At 50.7% G+C, this 17386-nt stretch overlaps 1 protein-coding gene across 2 annotated transcripts in view; it reads left to right on the forward strand.

Annotated features, from left to right (window-relative positions):
- DYNC1H1 (dynein cytoplasmic 1 heavy chain 1) overlaps positions 1-17386 on the forward strand; it is a 916572-nt gene that overhangs the window by 894826 nt on the left and 4360 nt on the right. The window lies entirely within an intron of this gene.

The raw sequence follows: 17386 nt of genomic DNA on the forward strand, positions 1-17386 counted from the left end.
TGGTATCATAGTCGGCGTGATGACGTTGGGAGTAGTACATAGATGCTGCCTCAGCGCAGTGACAGTTCTTTTCTTTCCATGCCACCTGCTGATCTGGAGAGAGCTACCCTGGTCTCTTTTTGACCGACTTCCACTGTTTTGTCGAGTTTTTGGATGCGTCAAGATGTCCCCGAAGACCGGTTTCAAGCCGTGCGAGGACCGTCACCGCATGATGTCGGTGACAAATCAGCATCAGGTCTGTTTGTAGTGCTTGGATCGCGACCACGACCTGAAGTTGTGCTCAGAGTGCCAGGCCATGCACCCGAAGGCTTTGAGGGATCGGTCCCTCAAGCTAATGGCGGATCGGTGCTCGACTTCACGTAGGTCCCGGTCTCACTCAAGAGGAAGGTCTCGAGACTGTTGGCAAAGCCACCACCATTCTTCCTCCTCCAAGTCTTTGGGCGAAGGTAAGAAGAAGTTGAAGCGGTCCCGTCGCCCTTCGACTTCACCCCGTTGCTCGACTAATGCGACTCGGGAGGAGCCTACTTCTGGGTCATTCCCCCGAATTTCCAGGAGCGGGCACGACCCCGCCCAATTAAGAGTTTCATGAGGCTATGCGCCTTATTTTTGGACCGACCCTGATACGGCGCCTTTGGTCACCGAGGTCCCCTCACACAGATGCCGGTCGTACCACTGAGACCTACCCTGGCGCCCGTTCGATTGTCGATGCTCTCGACATCTGTAGTGCCCACAATCGAATGTTGACCTGATCCTTATCCCTGACGACTGAGTCGAAGCGCCCGACACCACCTCTGTCTTAGATGTAGCCTACTCACTCCCCCAGGTCGGATTTGAACCCTTTTCCATATGGGTATGAATTTGGGGAAGGAATGGAGGGGTCCCTGGATCCTTATAAATACCATGATGATCCATCTTTGGACTGGGCACAGGAATTGGTCAACACCAGTGGACTGGGCACTTCTCCAGACGCTGGCATGCTGTCCCTTTCTACCATGGCTACGGCGGAGGGAGCAACTTATGCTATGGTGGTCTGTAGGGCGGCTGAGGTCCTTGGCCTTGAGCTACCTACTGTAGAGGTCAGGTCCAATCTCCTGATTGAAGGTGCTTCAGCCAGGAGCTTCTACATATGAGCCACTTTTGCCATTCAACGAAGCCCTCACAGATGTCCTTTTTGGTACTTGGTTCAAACCTTAGAGGGGCTCCTGTGAACAGGACTATTGCACGCCGCCATCGGCCCGCACCGAACGACCCTAAATTTCTGTCCAACACCCCACGCCTGAGAGTCTTGTTATCCACGGTTCCGCTTCCTCAGGTGCATTTCCTTCCACACCCCTGGATAGGAAATCAAAAAGGGGTTGGAACAATTTTGGATAAAGATGTTTTCTTTATACAGTCTCGGGCTGTGGTCTGTGAACACTGCATGCCTTTTGGGCCGTAATACCCACTCTGTGGGATACGGTCACGCAGTGTCTCCCAAGCTGTCAACGATTGGAGAGATGCGGTGTGAAGTTCACAATCGGATGTGGGCGGGACGCAACTGACTCTTGGGGCAGATTGGTTGCTACGACGGTGGCCTTGAGACGCCATGCCTGGTGGCGTACTTCTGGTTTTTCGGGGGATGTCTATGCCCTTTGATGGCTCCTGTCTCTTTGAAGACAAGACGGACTCTGCCTTGGAGGGATTCAAGGACTCCCGGGCTATGGCTCGGTCCCTTGGCATTTCTGCTGCCCCTCACCCCCAACAGTCCGCCTTTTGCCCCTTTCGTGGCCACGGAATGGGCTCCCTGTCGTGTTCAGCCGCTGTGTGGCCTGGGAAGTGGAATTCCACGAGGGTCTGGGACTGGGAACTAGAGGTCTGCCCAGTTCAGTCCTGCCCCTGCCGCAGCCTCCAAACTCTCCTAGTCCTTCCCCTCTCTCCAATCCAGTTGGCGGCAGGATTCACCATCACTTGCCCCACTGGGAATCCATCACTACTGACAGGAGGTTTTGCAGATAGTTCAAAAGGGCCAATCCCTCACTTTCGAATCTGCCCTCGCATTCGTGTTTGACAAACTCCCAGACCGTATACTCTTTATGGCTACCCTGCACTTACAATGTCTAAGAATTGACATAGACACTGTAGGGGCATAGTGCTCATGCAGCTATGCCCTCACCTGTGGTATAGTGCACCCTGCCTTACGGCTGTAAGGCCTGCTAGAGGGGTGACCCACCTATACCAGAGGCAGTGGGTTGTGGGCATGGCACCCTGAGGGGGATGCCATGGCAACTTTTCCTTTTTCTTCTCACCAACACATACAATCTGCAGTGTACATGTGTTAAGGGAGGGGTCCCTTAGAGTGACACAACACATACTGCAACCCGTAGGGACCTTCCCTGGTCACAGGGCCCTTGGAACAACTGGTACCTTTTACAAGGGACTTAACTGTGTGCCAAGGGTGTGCCAATTGTGGAAACAATGGTATATTTTTAGTGAAAGAACACTGGGGCTGGTTAGCAGGGTCCCAGCACACTTTAGTCACGTCAGCATCAACATCAGGCAAACAGTGGAGGGTAACTGCAACAGGTAGCCATTTTCTACACGTGGTGCACCAAGAAATCTGTTAATCCCCTCTCTGCCCCTCATCCGAAGTTCTTCTGTTAATTCTTCCTTTTGCCCAGCATGGTTCTGGTTTGGGCACCCTTAAAGGATATTTATCTGCCATTTCAGCCTGTCTTAGGTTACCTGATCAGCCCTCACTCTTTAAATCTCCTATTGTGAGTAGATTGTTAAAAGGTATCACCCATTTACATAAAATGCAAGGTACTCCACACAGGTAAGTAAGGAACTTTGAATTAGAGCACTAACATACACAGTATTGGTTAAAATGGCAATAAGCTATTTTAAAAGTGGACACTGCAAAAATAAACAGTTCCTGGGGGAGGGAGCTAAGTATTGGTTAGTTTTTCAGGTAAGTAAGGCACTTACAAGTTCAAGTTCCTAAGCATAGGTACCCACCTTTGGGGGTTCAAGGCAACCCCAGAGTCACTGCACCAGCAAAACAGGGCCGGTCAGGTGCAGAGGTCAAAGGAGGGCCCAAAACACATAGCCGCCTATGGAGAACAGGGGTCCTCCGGTTCCATTCTGCCAGCAGGTAAGTACCTGCGTCTTCGAAGGGCAGACCAGGGGGGGAAGTAGGCACACAAAACACACCCTCAGTGGCACAGGGGCGGCTGGGTGCAGTGTGCACAGCAGGCCTCGGGTTTTCAATAGGAATCAATGGAGGGACCCGGGGGTCACTCGAGCAGTGCAGGCAGGGCACGGGGGGGGGGGCTTCTCGGGCCATCCACCAACTGGGCTAGGCAGAGGGTCGCGTGAGGGTCACTCCTGCACTGGAGTTCGGTTCCTTCTGGTCCTAGGGGCTGCGGGTGCAGTGCTTTTTCCAGGCTTGTGGTTCCTTTGTTACCGGGCAGTCGCGGTCGGGGGGGGTCCTCTGGATTTCCTCTGCAGTCGTCCGGGGGGTGCAGGGAGGTCGCCTCAGGGTGGATACATCGTTGGAGTCGCCTAGGGGTCCTCTCTGCAGTGTTGGTTTCTCTGGACTCGGGCCGGGGTTGTCGGGTGCAGAGTGGTGGGGACTCATGCTTCTGGAGTGAGGTGAGAGTTCCTTTAAATATTTTTTTTTCTGGTTGCTTTAGACAGAGCTGCTGTCCACAGGAGTTTCTTGGTCCTTTGGAGTTGCAGGGCAGTCCTCTGAGTCAGCCGAGGTTGCTGGGCCTGCAGGATGCGTCGCTGGTGCAGGTTCTTTAAATCCGGCGACAGGCCAGTAGGGCTGGGGCCAAAGCAGTTGTCTTCCTTCTTCTCTGCAGGGCTTTCAGGTCAGCAGTCCTTCTTCTTGTTAGGTCATCAGAAATCTGATTTCCTGGGGTCAGGGTCACCCCTAAATACTAGATTTAAGGGTGTGTTTAGGGCTGGTGGGCAGTAGCCAATGGCTACTGCCCCTGATGGTGGCTACGCCCTCCTTGTACCTCCTCCCTTTGGGGAGGGGGGCACATCCCTCCTCCTATTGGGCTAAATCCTCCAAAGCAAGATGGAGGATTTCCTAAGGAAGGGATGTAAGGCCTGCTAGAGGGGTGACTTACCTATGCCACAGGCAGTGGGTTGTGGGCTTGGCACTCTGAGGGGAGTGCTGTGTCGACTTAGTCTTTTTCTCCCCACCAGCACACACAAGCCGTGATGCAGTGTGCATGTGCTGAGTGAGGGGTCCCCAGGGTGGCAGCCCTTAGAGACCATCCCTGGCCACAGAACCCTTGGTACCATGAGTACCTCTTACAAGGGACTTATCTGTGTGCCAGGGCTGTGCCAATTGTGGAGACAAGTGTACAGTTTTAGGGAAAGAACATTGGTGCTGGGGCCTGGTTAGCAGGGTCCCAGCACACTTTCAATCAAAGCTGGCACCAACAAAAGGAAAAAAGTTAACGGCTAACCATGCCAACAGTGCCATTTTCCTACACTGGATAAACAGGCTGTAGATCTAACACTGCTGGTGCACCCAGGGCTTAAGCCAGATACAGGAAAAAATAATCAGCTCCTACTTTGATTGCTAGAACTCATTGGAAGCCTTTATTCCAGCAATAAATACCACTCTGTCATTAAAAATCCACAAGTGTCATCCAAGCAGAACTGCCAAAACTACCTACCCTTTCCAATCCCTCAAATAATTAGGTTGGATGTGTCTTCACTGCAAACTCCCAGTAGGAGACATATTTTTCAGGGACTAACCAGAAGTAGAAGAGAAGATGCCATGTCGACTTAGTCTTTTTCTCCCCACCAGCACACACAAGCTGGCTGGTGTGTCTGCTTTTCACACATGTAACCCTCAAATCTCAGTAGAGGCCTAAACATCCCCATGACTTCTTCCAGCCAGCTTCCCTGCTCTCTGCCGTCACAGGATGCTCATTCCACGTCCGATAGGGGATCTATCTCCTTCCATCACTTGACCCCATTATCCACTTCTGCATTGGTCCTTTCAACAGTGAAGAATAAGCATTCTCTTTAACCTTCCCAATTAGCCACCCAAATCCATGCCACCTCTTGAGTGCAAGCATACTTGAATGGCTGCCTTGTTGTCCATAAGCAGCCCATTCTCTCTGAATGATATGCTTTGGCACATTTTTGCAAGTGAAGGATACAGGGAATTTTCCCGTGTACTAGCTGGGCAAAGACAACTAATGAATGCAACACCTCGCCGTCCGTTATACAGTTAAACCATACATAGAGCACCTTAGTTATGAATAGGCTCGTATGAGATTCAGTACTTTGTGGATGATTAGAGGCAATGCCTATTTTTTGTGTCCAACTTTAAATAAGGGATTGGGAAACCTCATATTGGAAGTGCACTATACTCCCAGCCACAGTGTTGTGGCATGCTTCTCCATGGTCTGTTCCCAGACTTGGATATAGTAGTCTGTGGTGTCCAATCCAACCTTCAGGGTGTGCTTTGCTGCATCCTGTCTATTACAGGCTGTCTATTCAAGAGGATTTCAAAACTCATAGGGGAGGGCAGGCATGACTTCACCTCCCATGTCCCAGAGGGCATGGTTGTGTTTGACTAGCAGGCAGACTGCATTCAAAGAGCATAAAACCAAGCTGGCAGAGAAGAATATGCTTGTTCCAAACACATCAATCTATTTAGATTTTCTGTCAGGCAGAGCAGTGGGTAAGCATTTGGGAGTCATTTTGCATGCCGAAGTTGCACTACAGGGCTTTCCTGCGAAGGATGGCAAGTAAAAAAAGGTTCAGTTGCCTAGAGATCTGTGATGCCTAGCTGTAGGGTAAACTACTAGGGGTGTCTAGTGTCCTACAGGGCTTCATTGAAGGGCAATAAAGGCTCTGAAAATGAAACGTCAGGTTACAAAATTTGTTATAATATTAACATTAGATTTTATAGTAACCAATTTTAGTTACAAAATGTTTGCTGTAATGTGTACGATGAGCAAAAGTGGAACTTTCCTTGGTGGGGGGGGACAGCTGGGGAGTCCAATGCTGTTTCTGGCGATATGTCAAGACAACTTTTAGTCTAGTGGTCTAGATAAAGTCTGTCAGTATTGAAGAAAATTTCCAGCTTGTTCCTCATCATTCCCACCATGCAGGGCATCATGAATTTCCTGTACATAATATTTTGGGCCAAACAAGACCTCTAGGCATGATGGTACCGACGCTTGGGCAGAGGCTCTGCCGCCAAACCTTCCAGTACCACTGGCTGTATTTTTGTGATGATCTAGCAAGACTGCTGGGTCTTCCAGTTCATCAAAAAGGGGCATACCCTACCCTTTTACTAGATCCCACCTTGTTGTACCCTCTCTCAATCCCCAATGTTCTGCACATCAGTGGATCCGGCATTAGGATGTGGTAGTCCTGCTACAGAAAGGGACATTGGGGATTGTCCCTGAGCAGGAAATTGGGCAGGGGGAGGCTATTCTCTGTACTTAATGATTCCAAAGAAAGATGGTGGTCTTCATCCCATCCTGTACCTCAGGTTCCTGGATTGGTTCCCAGGTGAGATCAAGTGAGAACAAATTCAGGATGTTGTTCCTAACTAAGACATTACTCACATTGGACTTGGAAAACTGCATGGTGTCAATAGACCTGCAGGAAACCCACTTTCATGTTGTGATACTGCAAGCCCACAGAAAGTAGTTGCACTTTATAGTGCATTGTACCCATTGCCAGTTTATAGTGCTTCAATTTGGTTGATCTCAGCACCTTGAGTTTTCACTAAGGTGATGGTAGTGACACAGCTCAAGCAAGCAGGAACAGCAATATACTCATTTCTCATAGAGACTTCTAGCCACAGATGCTTCACCTTTTGAATATTCTCTAAGTATCCAGCTGGATCTGGAAACATTTCATCAGTACCTCTGCGTGCTGGTAGGTGGCGCTGTATGGCTCCGCACTGACACCGTTCCAATCCGGAAATGACTTGTGGGGCCTATATGGATGCCACTCCTTTGTGCTGACATCAGTTTACTCTTTACATGCCATCAGATGCAGATCCAGAGCTCTTTCTTGTTTCTCAGCGACACATACCTCAGTCATTTTGGGGGACAACTTGACCACGTTCCAATTTCAAAGGAGACTGCACAAGATCTGCTGTGGTGGTTCCTGGACTACAAATCTGTCTGCGGCAGACCCCTTTCCCTTCCTCCTCCAAAGCAAGTATTGGTGACCGATGCATTGCTTCTGGGTTAGGGCGACCATCTGGGAGAAGTGGAGATCAGAAGCCTCTGGTCTCAGGCGGAGTCCAGGCACCATATCAACCTGAGGGCCATCCAATTGGAGATGAAAGCCTTCAGCCCATCCAACTAGGGATGGCTGGTAGAGGTGCTGATGGACAATACCATCACCATGTTGTGCTGCAACAATCTGAAAGAGACTTCAAGTTGTAGATTCCTTACCTTTGAATTTCCCCCAGGCATCAGACTAGACCCCGAAGATGTTTGTGAGCTATCTGTGCGCCGGGAGTGGCAACTCTTTCCCCCGTCATCACCATTGTCCGCACCAGAAACGTTGGTTCCTATATAGGCATCACCCAGGCTCACCGATGTCAGTTCTTTTCTTTTCATGCCAGACATTTTTTTTTTTGTTTACTTTTTATCAACCTTTTTTGGAGAATGTACTCCTAGTGTGTCGAGGTAGGTCTTTTACGAAGACAGGTTTCAAGCTCTTCGGATCCTGTCATTGGATGATGTCCATGACTAATCCACACCTTGATGTGTTTGGAGCACAACCACAACCCGAAGTTGTGCTCAGGGTGCCGGGCCATGTATCCGCAGGCTTTCAGAGAACGGTCCCTAAAGCTAATGGCGGCACGGGCACAACTCGGCTCAGGGTTAGGTCGAGAAGAAGGTCTCAGGACCAGTTGGGGAGTCTGACGTCATCACCGTCCCACTTGAAGCTCTCTGGGCGGTTGAGTAAGTCGAGGCACTTCAACTTGTCCTTGTCAGCCGATGAGTTGAGGAAGCATCAGCGCTCTAGACCTCATTCTGTGGAACTTGTGCCTGGACCTCCTCGAATTTCTGGGACTCTGAGCCCTGCCCACCTCGGAGTTTTATGAAGCCATGCACCTCATTTTTAAGCCGTCCGACCTTGCTGAGGTGCCTGTGGGCTCAGAAGGCCCCTTCAGGTTTCACGCCGGCAGCCCTGGCACCAAGGGCTCCCAGGGATCCATCCTGGATCCAGAATAGCGCCAGTTGTACCACCTCGATCTTTGCTGATGCTCCTGGCGCCACCTGCACCGTCTCAATTGTAACCCCCTACTCTGACACGAAGCCAGATGGGCATCGCCCATCTATGGCAACTGCAGGACCTTTTGGCTCCTTGCTCGGATCCTGTGCTTCGGAGATGGTTCTGTGGCCAGATTTGTGTCTCTCCCCTTATCCAGGAGCTGGCGCGACCCCCGTTCAAAAAAGACTTTTTACGAAGCCATGTGCCTTGTTTTTGAGTGAGCTGCCCCTGCAGGTGGGTCTTCGGACCCCGCAGGGTCAGCAGCGGACCCATCTAGCTCGACACCGGCGGCTTCAGCCTCTGCGCCGTTGGAGACCCCAGAATCCGATATCGGATCCGGGCCTTAACCAGTTTCTCAGTCGGCCTCCTCTGGCGCCGGGCCTGAAGTCTGTGCTCTCCCCACCACCTGTGTCCACCAGTGGTGGCAGCCCCATCCTCATTCCTGATTACCCTGAGCCGGAATGATGTCGATTCCAACTTTTACTGCGCCGACTAGGCCCAGATCAGTGCCTGAGTATTATTTCAATCAGCCAGACACAGATGAGGAGCGAGGGGGAGTTGAGGACCCTTTGGAATATTGATTGGGGATCAGGACTGGTATAAGGATCTAAGGGTAGCTAGTGGACTGGATACTTGTCCAGATGCTGGTATGCTCTCACCTGCTTCTGTAGCTACGGAGAAGGGAGCATCGTATGCCATGGTGGTGCGTAGAGCAGCAGAAGTCTTGGACCTAGACTAACCTTGTAAGGAAGCGCCTCCTTGGCATGGTTACCCTCTAACTTTTTGCCTTTTGCTGATGCGAAGTTATGATTTGAAAGTCTGCTAACCAGGCCCCAGCACAAGTGTTATTTCCCTAAACTGTACCTTTGTCTCCACAACTGGCACAACCTTGGCACTCAAGTAAGTCCCTTGTAACTGGTACCCCTGGTACCAAGGGCCCTGATGCCAGGGAATGTATCTAAGGGCTGCAGCATGTCTTATGCCACCCTGGGGACCCCTCACTCAGTACATACACACTGCTTCACAGCTTTTGTGTACTGGTGGGGTGAAAATGACTAAGTCGACATGGCACTCCACTCAGAGTGCCATGCCAACCTCACACTGCCTGTGGCATAGGTAAGTTACCCCTCTAGCAGGCCTTACAGCCCTAAGGCAGGGTGCACTATACCACAGGTGAGGGCATATGTGCTTGAGCACTCTGCCCCTACAGTGTCTAAGCAAAACCTTAGACATTGTAAGTGCAGGGTAGCCATAAGAGTATATGGTCATGGGGAGAGTGCCTTTGTCACTCTGTGGCCAGGATCAAAGCCTGTACTGGGTGGAGGTGCTTCTCACCTCCCCCTGCAGGAACTGTAACACCTGGTAGTGAGCCTCAAAGGCTCACCCCCTTTGTTACAGAGCCACAGGGCATCCCAGCTAGTGGAGATGCCCACCCCTCCGGCCAGTGCCCCCACTTTTGGTGGTAAGGCTGGAGGAGATAATTAGAAAAACAAGGAGTCACCCCCCACCAGTCAGGACAGCCCCTAAGGTGTCCTGAGGTGACCCTTACTTTTAGAAATCCTCCATCTTGTGGATGGAGGATTCCCCCAATAGGATTAGGGATGTGCCCCCCTCCCCACAGGGATGAGGCACAAAGAGGGTGTAGCAGCCCTCAAGTACCGTAGCCATTGGCTACTGCCCTCCCAGACCTAAATTCAGTATTTAAGGGTTCCCCAGAACCTAGGAAACTAGATTCCTGCAACCTTAACAAGAAGAAGGACTGCTGACCTGAAGCCCTGCAGGGAAGACGGAGACGACAACTACTTTGGCTCCAGCCCTACCGGCCTGTCTCCCAACTTCGAAGAAAACTGCAACAGCGACGCATCCAACAGGAACCAGCGACCTCTGAAGCCTCAGAGGACTGCCCTGCAACCCAGGACGAAGAAACTCTTGTGAACAGCGGCTCTGTTCAACAACCTGCAACTTTCTTGCAACAAAGAAACCACTTTAAAGATTCCACGTTTCCCGCCGGAAGCGTGAGATTTTCCACTCTGCACCTGATGCTCCCGGCTCGACCTGCAGAAAACCAACACTACAGGGAGGACTCCCCGCGACTGCGAGCCCGTGAGTAGCCAGAGACGAACCCCCCTGAGCCCCCACAGCGACGCCTGCCGAGGATATACAGAGGCTCCCCCTGACCGCGACTGGCTGTAACATGGGACCCAACGCCTGGAACCAACACTGCACCCGCAGCCCCCAGGACCCGAAGGAACCAAACTCCAGTGCAGGAGCGACCCTCTGCCTAGCCCAGGTGGTGGCTACCCCCCTGTGCCTGCCTGCATCGTTGAAGAGACCCCAGGTCTCCCCATTACTTCCTATCTGAAACCTGACGCCTGTTTGCACTCTGCACCCGGCCGCCCCTGTGCTGCTAAAGGTGTACTTTCTGTGCCTGCTTGTGTGTAGGAACCCTTGGACTCTGTGCACACTATTTCTTACTTTGAAATAGTATAAACAGAGCCACCAACGTACTACAAACCTCTTGACAGAGGTGCTTCAGCCAGGGGTTGCTACATCGGAGACAATGTTAACCTTCAATGAAGCTTTTACAGATGTCCTACTGGGGACGTGGTCCAAATCTAGCACAGGTGCTCCTGTGAATAGTACAACTGGCCGCTGCCATCGACCAGATGCAGTCAAGTTTACCATCTGGTGTGGCTTGGACATGACCTACTCGCTGGCCATTGCGATTTCTTCAACAATGGCCCTTCATCGCCATGCCTGGCTGCATACCACTGGCTTTTTGGGGGTTGGCAAGGCAAATCTGATGGACATGCCTTTTGATGGCTCACCACTTTTTTAGTGAGAAGACCGCCTCAACCCATGAACGGTTCGAGGAGTCTCGAGCCACGGCCAGATCCTTGGGCCTCTCTGCGCCCATTTGCCAGCAGTCTGCCTATCGCTCCTTTCGAGGCTTTGGAGAGGGGGGGGGGGATACCCCGCCATCCACAGGTTAGCCACCGTCCTCCAGTTTCACAGCATCCAGTGCAAGGATGAGGTTGTGGTACCTTCAGACCCAGGGGGTTTAGCCACAGGTCAGTCACCACCCAGCCCCCCTCTCCCGCAACGCCCAAGCCCTCCTAGTATGGTTCTGCAAGACCATGTTCTCCCAGTTTGAGGGAGGATTCAATATCATCTCCCTCACTGGCGGTCCATAACATCGGACAAATGGGTCTTGCAGATCATACAGAAAGGCTATTCCCTCCCTTTCCAGTCTTTCCCTCCCTGTATCCTTCCATTGAAAGAATGGCTGATGGAGGATCATTTACTCTTGCTCCGCGAGGAAGTTACACCTCTCTTGGCCAAGGGAGCCATAGAAAGGGTCCCAATGTCAGAAGTAATCAGTGGTTGTTACTCCCGCTACTTTCTGATTCTAAAGAAGAACAAGGGTCTTCGCCCTATTTTGGATTTAAGGGATGTCAATCTCTTCCTCAAAAAGGAGAAATTCAAGATGCTCAGGTCTTTTTCTGCCCTAGACCAAGGAGACTGGATGGTAGTGTTGGACTTGCAGGATGCATATTTTCACATTCCCATCCTGCCCGCCCACAGGTGTTACTTGCGGTTTAAGGTGGGTCACAAGCACTTTGTTTACTGTGATCCCTTTCGGTCCCACCAGTGCCCCTCGGGTGTTCACCAAGGTGATGGCGGTGGTAGCAGGTCATCTGTGCAGGTTGGGGGTTTCAGTCTTCTCCTACCTCAGTGACTGGCTGTTGAAGGCTTCTACACCCCAGGCTCTCGCCAGCCACCTTCAGACTATGGTGGGCCTCCTGCATTCGCTGGGGTTCACTATAAACATACCGAAGTCACCCCTGACTCCCTCTCAGAAGCTCCCTTTCATCCGGGCTGTTCGGGACACACTGCAGTTTCAGGTTTATCCTCCTGAGCAGCGAGTCCAGGATATTCAGGTTGAGACCGATGTTTTGGCCTCTACCCTGGGTTTCGGTGAGACTGACTCTGAGGTTGTTGGGACTCATGGCTTTCTGCATCCTGCTAGTCAAAAATGCGAGTTGGCATATGAGGGCTCTGCAGTGGGACCTGAAGTTCCAGTGGGCGCAGCATAAGGGGAATCTTACCAACACGGTTCAGATCTTCGAGGGAAATGCAAAAGACCTGCAGTGGGGGTTAGTGAACTGCGATTGGGTCAGAGGCAGACTCCTCTCCCTTCCCCAACCAGATATCACAGTAGTGACAGATGCGTCACTTCTGAGATGGGGCGGCCATCAGGGAGAGGCGGAGATCAGAGGCCTCTGGTCTCCAGCGGAATCCGGACTCCATATCAACTTGCTGGAGCTCCGGGCGATCCGACTGGCATTGAAAGCATTTCTTATTCTTGTGAAAGGGAAGATAGTGCAGATGTTCACGGACAACACCACTGCAATGTTATACTGCTACAAGCAGGTTGGTGTGGGGTAGTGGATCCTTTGTCAGGAGGCTCTGCGTCTCTCGACATGGCTGGAACAGCAGGGCATAACCCTGGTGGTTCAACACTTGGCATGTTTTCTGAACGCCAGGGCGGACAAACTCACATGTCGACGCCTAGCGGATCATAAGTGGTATCTCCATCCGGAGTTGGCACAAGTATTCGTTCACCAGTGGGGAGAGCCTTGGTGTTAGATTTGTACGTCTCCGCAGAGAACACGCAATGTCAGCAGTATTCGGTGTTGGATTTTCCAAGGCAGCAATTGCTCTGCAGCGCTTTTTTGCCACGAGTGGAGTTCAGGCCTCCTGTATGCTTTTCCGCCCAGAGTTCTCAAAAATATCAAGAACGACCAGGCCCAAGTCATACTACTGTCTCCGGATTGGGCACGGAGAGTCTGGTATCCCAAGCTTCTCAAAATGAGCATCAATCCTCTGATCAGGCTGCCCCTTCGGGAGGATCTTCTGTTGCAGCAACAGGGAAGGGTTCTCCACCCGAACCTGTCAACTCTGCGACTACATGCATGGAGATTGATCGGCAATTGATGGCTTTTGACCTTCGTTCTGAAGTCCTGTAAAGTTATGTTCGATGGCATCTGTCGCTGTAGATACGCATGTTTTGCAATAGCTCGCCATCTGGTGTTGGGCCGGAGTGTTACAAGTTGTTTTTCTTCGAAGAAGTCTTTCGAGTCACGGGACCGAGTGACTCCTCCTTTTGTCTCCATTGCGCATGGGCGTCGACTCCATCTTCGATTGTTTTTTTTCCGCCATCGGGTTCGGACGTGTTCCTGTCGCTCCGAGTTTCGGAACGGAAAAATAGCTAATTTCAGAAGATTTTCGTCGGTATTGTTGCGTTCGGGGTCCGCGTAGTTAGATTCAACACTGCGTCTAAGATCGAAGAGCTCCGGTGCCCTTCGGGGTAATTTTTTCGATCCCCCGTCGGGGCCTGGTCGGCCCGACCGCGTGCAGAAGAACGCCGATGGAACGGACCCCGTTCCGTTTCTGTCCCAAATGCCACAATAAATACCCCTATACAGACCAACACTTGGTCTGCAACCTGTGCCTGTCACCTGAGCACAGCGAAGACACCTGCGAGGCCTGTCGTGCGTTCCGGTCCCGAAAAACTCTCCGAGACCGTCGAGCCAGAAGACTTCAGATGGCGTCCGCGCCGACAGCCCACCGAGAGTTCGAGGAACAAGAAGAGGAGGGATCCTTTTCGATCCAAGAATCGGACTCCGAAGGATTCGACGATACACAAACCGTGAGTAAGACGTCGAAAACCACTCAGAAGAAGATTTACAAGGCCCAGGGGACGCCACTGCCATCAGGCCATGGCTCGACCCATAAATTCGGTGACCGACCGTCGGCACCGAAAAAGGCCCAAACAGTGCCGAGATCGTCCGACTCCGGTCGAGACACCGGCACGCAGCCTTCTCGGGACCGAGAAAGTGCTGGAGACAAGCATCGACACCGAGATACCGGTGTAGACACGGCTCGACGCCGAGACAGCGGCACCGAAGAAGATCGACGCCGAGAGGTTTCGGCCCCGAAAAAGAAAAAAGTCACCTCGGAGCCGAAAAAAGATGCAGACAGGGTTTCGGTGCCGAAACAAACTGCAACCGACCCAGTTTCAGGCTCTTATACAGAAGAGCACTCGCTAACCTCCCAAATGCAGAAGCATAGGTTTGAGGAAGAACTACACTCAACGGATGTAGACCATACGCAAAAGCGTATTTTCATACAGCAGGGGACAGGAAAAATAAGCACCCTTCCCCCTATTAGAAGAAAGAGAAGATTGGAGTTCCAAACTGAACAAACACCACAAACAAAAGTGGTGAAAAAAGTTACCCCACCACCCTCTCCTCCACCTGTGATTAACGTCTCACCAGCACAAACTCCATCACATTCCCCAGCTCACACCACCATGAGCCAGGGTGACCAAGATCAAGACGCATGGGACTTATACGACACCCCAGTGTCAGATAACAGTCCGAAGGCATACCCTACGAAGCCATCTCCACCAGAGGACAGCACTGCGTATTCTCAAGTGGTGGCTAGAGCAGCACAATTTCACAATGTAAGCCTCCACTCAGAACAGGTCGAGGATGACTTTTTATTCAACACACTCTCCTCCACCCACAGCTCATACCAAAGCCTGCCTATGCTCCCTGGTATGCTCCGGCACGCAAAAGAAATCTTTAAGGAGCCGGTCAAAAGTAGGGCAATCACACCAAGAGTGGAAAAAAAGTATAAGGCGCCTCCTACAGACCCGGCTTTCATTACTACACAGCTGCCACCAGACTCTGTCGTTGTAGGAGCAGCTAGGAAAAGGGCCAACTCCCACACATCTGGAGATGCACCACCCCCAGATAAAGAAAGCCGCAAGTTCGATGCAGCTGGTAAGAGTCGCAGCACAAGCTGCAAATCAGTGGCGCATCGCTAACTCCCAGGCACTACTTGCGCGCTATGACAGAGCCCATTGGGATGAGATGCAACATCTCATTGACCATCTGCCCAAGGACCTACAAAATAGGGCAAAACAAGTGGTTGAGGAGGGACAGACCATTTCCAACAACCAAATCCGCTCCTCCATGGACGCTGCAGATACAGCTGCACGGACAATTAATACATCCGTAACTATCAGAAGGCATGCATGGCTCCGAACGTCTGGATTTAAACCAGAGATTCAGCAAGCAGTTCTCAATATGCCTTTTAACGAAAAAGAACTGTTCGGTCCAGAAGTGGACACAGCGATTGAGAAACTCAAAAAAGACACGGACACTGCTAAAGCCATGGGCGCACTCTACTCCCCGCAGAGCAGAGGGAATTACAGCACATTCCGTAAAACACCCTTTAGAGGGGGGTTTCGGGGTCAAAGCACACAAGCCAGCACCTCACAGGCAACACCGTCCAGTTACCAGGGACAGTACAGAGGAGGTTTTCGGGGACAATATAGAGGAGGGCAATTCCCTAGGAATAGAGGAAAATTTCAAAGCCCCAAAACCCCTACTACTAAGCAGTGACTCACATGTCACTCACCCCCTCCACACAACACCAGTGGGGGGAAGAATAAGTCATTATTACAAAGCATGGGAGGAAATCACTACAGACACTTGGGTTCTAGCAATTATCCAACATGGTTATTGCATAGAATTTCTACAATTCCCTCCAAACATACCACCAAGAGCACAAAATTTGACAAAACATCATTCCAATCTCCTGGAGATAGAAGTGCAGGCACTATTGCAAAAGAATGCAATCGAATTAGTGCCAAACACACAAATAAACACAGGAGTTTACTCACTGTACTTTCTGATACCAAAGAAGGACAAAACGCTGAGACCAATCCTAGACCTCAGAATAGTGAACACATTCATCAAATCAGGCCACTTTCACATGGTCACACTACAAGAAGTATTACCATTGCTAAAACTACACGACTACATGTCAACTTTAGACCTCAAGGACGCGTATTTCCATATACCAATACACCCATCGCACAGGAAATACCTAAGGTTTGTATTCAAAGGAATACATTACCAATTCAAGGTACTGCCTTTCGGATTAACAACCGCACCAAGAGTCTTTACCAAATGTCTAGCGGTAGTCGCTGCACACATCAGAAGGCAGCAAATACATGTGTTCCCATATCTAGACGACTGGCTAATCAAGGCCCATTCGTTAATAGAGTGCTCAAATCACACAAATCAGATCATACAAACCCTCTTCAAACTAGGGTTCACCGTCAACTTCACGAAATCCAACATTCTGCCGTGCAAGGTACAACAATACCTAGGAGCCATAATAGACACAACAAAAGGAGTAGCCACTCCAAGTCCCCAAAGAATTCAAAATTTCAACACCATCATACAACGCATGTATCCAACACAAAAGATACAAGCAAAGATGATATTACAACTCCTAGGCATGATGTCTTCATGCATAGCCATTGTCCCAAACGCAAGACTGCACATGAGGCCCTTACAACAGTGCCTAGCATCACAGTGGTCTCAAGCACAGGGTCATCTTCTAGATCTGGTGTTAATAGACCGCCAAACTTACCTCTTGCTTCTGTGGTGGAACAACATAAATTTAAACAAGGGGCGGCCTTTCCAAGACCCAGTGCCACAATACGTAATAATAACAGATGCTTCCATGACAGGGTGGGGAGCACACCTCGATCAACACAGCATACAAGGACAATGGAACGTACATCAAACAAAACTGCATATAAATCACCTAGAACTACTAGCAGTTTTTCAAGCACTAAAAGCTTTCCAACCAATAATAGTTCACAAATACATTCTCGTCAAGACAGACAACATGACAACAATGTATTATCTAAACAAGCAAGGGGGGACACACTCCACGCAGTTAAGCCTGCTAGCACAAAAAATTTGGCGTTGGGCAATTCACAACCAAATTCGCCTAATGGCACAATTTATACCAGGGATCCAAAATCAACTCGCAGACAACCTCTCTCGAGATCACCAACAGGTCCACGAATGGGAAATTCACCCCCAAATTCTGAACACCTATTTCAAACTCTGGGGAACACCTCAAATAGACTTGTTTGCGACGAAGGAGAACGCAAAATGCCAAAACTTCGCATCCAGATACCCACACAAACAGTCCCTAGGCAATGCCCTATGGATGAACTGGTCAGGGATATTTG

This window comes from Pleurodeles waltl, chromosome 9 (assembly GCF_031143425.1).
Source record: "Pleurodeles waltl isolate 20211129_DDA chromosome 9, aPleWal1.hap1.20221129, whole genome shotgun sequence".
In the NCBI taxonomy this organism is placed as follows: Eukaryota; Metazoa; Chordata; class Amphibia; order Caudata; family Salamandridae; genus Pleurodeles; species Pleurodeles waltl.